The sequence below is a fragment of the Adiantum capillus-veneris genome, chromosome 11 (genome assembly GCF_014529385.1).
Source record: "Adiantum capillus-veneris isolate H3 chromosome 11, ASM1452938v2, whole genome shotgun sequence".
In the NCBI taxonomy this organism is placed as follows: Eukaryota; Viridiplantae; Streptophyta; class Polypodiopsida; order Polypodiales; family Pteridaceae; genus Adiantum; species Adiantum capillus-veneris.
In genome coordinates, this window is record NC_140941.1 from 81,694,982 (window position 1) to 81,700,981 (window position 6,000).

The window sequence follows — 6,000 nt, forward strand, 5'->3', positions numbered from 1 at the left end:
TTAGGGAAGATGCCTAGAAGAAAACCTATAAGTTTTGTCCCAAATAGTGTCTAAACATGGATCGTGATCCATCACCCTCTAGAGCAAATTGTCCATAAAGAAAGTGCATGGTTGTATTAATGATTTTTAATGTGAAATGTATCAATTTGTGTCAGAGTTCTCATCTCAAGGGGCTTTATATGTCAACATTAGCAAAATCAAAGTGCAAAGTATTAAATTTGTGATTTTGAACAAGTGAAAGACTAAAGTAGAGCTGGTAACTTGTTTTACTAAAGAAACGCTTTAAAATTCTTAAGAATGGACTCCAACTTATCGGAGAGCGCACAGTGCTCAAACAAGGTACAAATAAGTTACAACTAATCAAGTGACTGGGATTGGAACATATTCAACTCCAAGTCATTAGCAAAGTCAAATGTCAGGAAGACTAATCACAATCTCTGATCACAATCAGAGATCAAAAATGTCAACCAAAAAGACTTATGGCAAAGTCGGACCAAATTAGACCATAACTTGGGAAACTAGGAAAACAAGAGATAAACCTGTCCAAATTTGAAAAGAACTTCACTAGTGTATTAAAATAGACTCTATGAACAAGTACCCAAAGTTTCATCCCAAAATACTGCCCAATATGGATCGCGATTCATGACCCCCTAAAGGTTGACTTAACACAAACCACATCACCCGATTTGAAACATCAAGGATAACCTAACCCTAAAGATACAAGTCATTTGGATTTCAAATCCTTGAAAAACTGCCAAAAATCATAAATTTGAGAAGAAATCCAAAATTTGGCATAAAATCCCAACCAGTGATCTAAATTCAAAAAGACATGAACCATAACATCCCCAACTCACACTCAATCAGATGGTATCACTAGATCTTCAAAATGTTGTTGATCATGAATCAAAATCCATGACTCCCTCAACCAGATTTGAGATGTAGCAGCTTGCCCTAGTGCCTATAGCTAGCCTAAATGCAGTGGTGAAGTTTGGACCAAATTCGGCTTGTTTTGAGCAAGATATACTCATTTTTCAGTTTATGATCGCTGTTTGCCTATTTTTTACTTTTCTTGACAACTTGTTGGACAAATTCAGGAGCTAATTTTTGGAATGCTTGATCATAGCATGCCTCACAAACACCCCAAGAAGCAGTGGGAATCCCCATCCTACTAGGTCATGAATAAAGATTGCGTCAAATGAAAAATCACATGTATCACATGAAGAGCTGGCACCAATCCTCAACAAATATATTCGTTGGAAGGTTTGAAGATGTTGACAGAACAAAAGTAAAGACAATCATATTTCCTAAGGAGCTCTAGATTTACAGAGAGAACAAGAAGTGACAAAGGGATCAAGATGACTCCAGATGGACACCTTTTTTTCAATTCAACAATGGGGAACAAATTTCCATATGGCCCGTGAGATGATGTTCCCAATTCAGTACAATGGCCAAGCCATACTAACAAACAAAGATGAAGCTAAAGTCAAAGTACAAATCATTGCACTTGTCACTAGGAAGCCATAAATTGCTCCTAAAGACCGGCTACTGATAATGACAAAGCTTTTGTGAAGCAGCACGGGCATAAGTTCACCTATAAAGACCTGGTGTTTTTAGAGATAGAGCTTCTATTGTGGCTCATTTCTCAGCACCTCAAAGTACACAAATTGCCAAGATACACAGAGCCCAACCTGCACATTGCGGTGGTAATAGTGACAAGGTTTCATTGCGGCTAACGTCTCAGCACCTCAAAGTATAGAAGACGCTTAGATACACAGAGCCCAACCTGTACATTGCAGTGGTAATGGCAATAGGGTTATCCAAGCAAAGGACCTTAAAGTGTGATATAGGCCCCTATATTCTAGAAAATCTAGTGGTTGAAAACCTAACGAATAGTGACAAGAACAAGACATACATGAATGGTAGTTCAGTGTTGAACAAGGATTCCCTATCTAGCGTTAGCCATGATCAATGAGATACACCTACAAAGATGCAATTGGAATTGATACATAAGTCCAAAAGTGTAGTTAAACTAGTGGTGGCAGGTCTCTCTGTAGTAACACCTCCAAACAAGAAAGCAACTAGACAAAGATTAAGGAGAAAGAAGTCCGATAGCGAAGCAATTGAGTCAGATGTAAGCTCATCGAGGATACACCTTCCAGATACAAATCATTAGAAGACAAAGAAAAGGAGGAAGAAAAAGAAGATTATACAATATGCAAGGTTTGACTAACAAGAAACACATTTGAGAAAAGAGATCCCATTCTAATCTCTCAAGCACGAAGGTCGATGGAAGAAGCTGAAGAACTCACAATAGACCTCCACAAAAAGAGAATGGAAGAAAAGAGGGAGCGGGAAACTGATGCGGATGACAAAGGGAAACATGATCAAGATAAGACAATGGAGAAAAGAAAAGCAGATAGACTAGAGAAAATCAAGCGATACAAACAACAAGCAGCTAAACAAAATTTAGAAGTTGTCGAAGGAATGAGGTGAAGGATTAGGGAGGAGGAGCTCAAACATAAATCTGAGAAAATGGAACAACAAGAGTCCAAGCGAAAATGTGTCAATGATTTCAAATCATTTGACAAATCTACCATGTCCAAGGAGGCTAACAGGACTCATAATGAAGAGAAAAAAATATGAGAGGAGGGGGGTAGTGTGGATCAATGATTCACACCGAAAATATACCATCCACATCAAATCAACCAACAACGCCTCCTCCTATTCAAGAATCAACTAACCAAATAGTTGACAGAGAGAAGACAATAGAATTTCCAAAGGAAACAACCAACCAAGTGTTGCCAACACCATCTACAACTCAAAAGACGGATGAAACTAATTCCAAGAGACAAGGAAAGCTCCATGGGCACCTTAAGGAAAAAATGATAAGGAAAAAGAAGAAGACGCTGAAAAGGGGGAATAGGGAACACACCCATCACACCAAGTGTTTGCCTCTCTATAGCTCGGGGATTCCACAACACCCCTAAACTCTCAAATAACACCTTCAAATTGACTAATTTGCACTAAGGATCCAACTTTAGCATACCAAACCACCGCCTCGCACCTTGCAAGAAACACCCTTCAGCATAAACACCCCCACATTGCTCAACTCACCCTTTTCGACTCACAAAACATCCCAATCTACCCTCTTAGTGACACCCTTCAAGTTGCAGGCAAACCCTCTGCAAACACCGGCAAGTACACAAAGAGCAAGAGAAAAGGAGGGGGGATGGGGAGAAGCAACACAAGATGTAGGGGCTAATACTTGGTATTATTGCATAGGGGGGTAGTACAATAGAGTATACAAATCCAATGGCAAGGTTTTCACTACACAGGCTTGAAAACCTTCAATCACTCCCTCTAGCAAAAAAGCCCTTTAAGAATCACTCGTTTGTCCTTTTATAAGGCTTGGCTAAGGCTAAAGATGAAAAAACATGATCCATCTAGCTCGTACAACTTAACTGGAGCTTCTTTTAGAAATTTCCATTGCATGGCTACCACTTGGTATTTTCTTGGTTTTTGACATCTGCATGGTGCATACTTACTCCCTTTGGTTTCTCGGCTCACCTTTGGGCTATATCCTTTTGTTTTTTTCCTCTCTTACTCTTTCTCGACACATTTGTGGTGGGCTCCCATTTTTTGATTTGCACCTTGAAGGTTTCAAGTTCTCCCTTGCTACCTTTTGGTGGGATTCCTCCCCTTGACTGGTCTTACACTTTCCACCCTTCTTCTCTCTCTCTCTCTCTCTCTCTCTCTCTCTCTCTCTCTCTCTCTCTCTCTCTCTCTCTCTCTCTCTGTCTCTCTCTCTCTCTCTCTCTCTCTCTCTCTCTCTCTCTGTGTGCTGTGGGACACAACCCTTATTATGCACCGCGGAGGGGGAGGCAATAGCGAGTCGCTATTGCTCTCTTCCTTTAAATTCAAAAATCGGGGCCTTGTAAGTCCGCGGGCACGGGCCCCCAATAGGGTGGCCTGCCACATCATCACCTGGCGACACAGCAGCGCGCGCCACTGAAGCCATTACATTGCCCAAAACCACCACAGGCGTGCCCACGGGCCGCCTCGAACCGCCCGAGCAGCGCCCCCTCGGGGGTCCGTCATAGCTCACACCACATAGGAGTTCCTCCCCTGCTTCATGCGCTTTGAATGGCCACGGGCCATCCCATATACCCCAGACCTCGGTAGCCAACGCCCACATGTGGTTTTTTTTGGCAGGGCCACGTGGTAGCACCATTTCACTCCAGCCTTTTAAGGCTTTTTGAAAAAAAATGATGGGAGAAGATCTGGCAACTTTGGAAATGTGTTCTCTGTGGGGAACAAGGTTGCACTACCCCAATCACATATGCCTACATATACTCCAGCCCATCCAAAATGCAGCAAGATATTACTCCCATGAACATCATTGTGAGTGATGTTATTTGCATGCAAAAAGATGAAGGTTCGGAGCAATCCATTAATGATAGGCCATATATTCTTCTTGATGCCTTAAACAGTCCCCTCGGTGTCTCTGAAACCCTTGCTCATGGCCACATTATTCCCCTCCTTTTGGAGTCTCTCTAGCCAGGGTCGAGGTTTCCACCATTCCACATCTTGAAGATGAGGGTGGGCGCTCGCGTGGTGTGTCTCGCCAATCCCAGAGCCGCAATGATTCCACTATGAGTGATATTCATAATTGTGGCTTCATGCAACGCTATGTCATTGGCACTCTTCTAGCCATCACCCTTGATTAGCTTGCTAGCGTAAAATTCATATGTGAAGGTTTGATGGTTGAATTTCACCTTTGTGACCATGCCGTATCTACCTTCTCCAATGCTTGCCATTTGTGGAAACTCAATGAAAGCCATTCGCATGATGATGAGGTTTCATGGGTCTAAACTTCCCATGCTGGGAGGCATTGGATCATTGCTAGAGATTGGTACTTCCAAAGTGACAGGCGCTTCGGGTATATCCTTGGGATCTTCTTCGATCCTTGGTCTCTTTCCCTGTTGCTTCATGCTTCTGTAGAGGATCTCTACTTCCTTCATATGGTCCATGAAGCCAGACTTCCCTTTAATATGCTTGTCAAGGGTTTCTGCAACTCTGCAAACTTGCCCTATGATTCGAATCATGTCATGGCCCAACTGACCACCTGTAAGGACTTCAATCCCACCTGAAGCACCACAAAGTTTTGCAACTAGTGTTACATATGTAGCACTACATAACTCATCCAAAAATGACTTGTATGAGGACTCTTGCAAGACTTCCTGGGGAGGCGATCACTTCGTACTCCATAAAGATGAATGCATACAAATTCTTCGACATATTTGCGCTCAACTTTTGTTATCTTGCCTGTAGTACCCATGATGTGCGTAGAAGCTAAAACAAAAAAACAAAAAACAAAAAACAAAAAACAAAAAACAAAAACTTCTCAGCAGTATAAGTGACATTTAATACAATACATTCTAGTCATTCTTTACAACACAACCATTGGGCAATCACCCTAAACCCTAAACCACACGTTTACATGAATGTAATTTATGATTAATATATACACGAACATACACACGATTATGCATGATATTAATTATGATTTTTCATATCATAAATAAATATGTTATGATTTTTTGAATCAAAAACCTCGTGTGTATGAGACATTACCAATAGGAATGTGACGAAGTCATAGAAATACGCATTATTTTACAAATTACAAAGATTAATGTAAAATATGGTGTCACGTTGTCAGGAGTTTTTGGAGCAAGGGATTGCGCATATGTACATACACATGCATGGTGCATCGAATAAAGGATTGCCCATTTACCTTAGCCAGGTGGTTACGTGAGGCCCACATGTGTACAGGTAGGACACCATGTACATAGTGCATCGATTTTCATCGTTACCAGTACCAGTGTGTTTTTTCTACAATAATGAGGAGTTGGTAGCGCGTAAAACTTCTCGAGGAAGCTATCCACGGGCCGACGACATGAGGTCAATATTTGAACGTAGAGAAGTACGGACACGACCTGG

General features: G+C 41.5%; 2 pseudogenes; both read right to left on the bottom strand.

Annotated features, from left to right (window-relative positions):
* The window catches only part of LOC147447538 (uncharacterized), a 46,593-nt pseudogene extending 42,362 nt beyond the window's left edge, over positions 1–4,231 (bottom strand).
* A 628-nt stretch (positions 4,232–4,859) lies between these two features.
* On the bottom strand, positions 4,860–5,338 carry LOC147447539 (uncharacterized; annotated as a pseudogene).
* Positions 5,339–6,000: the final 662 nt, after the last annotated feature.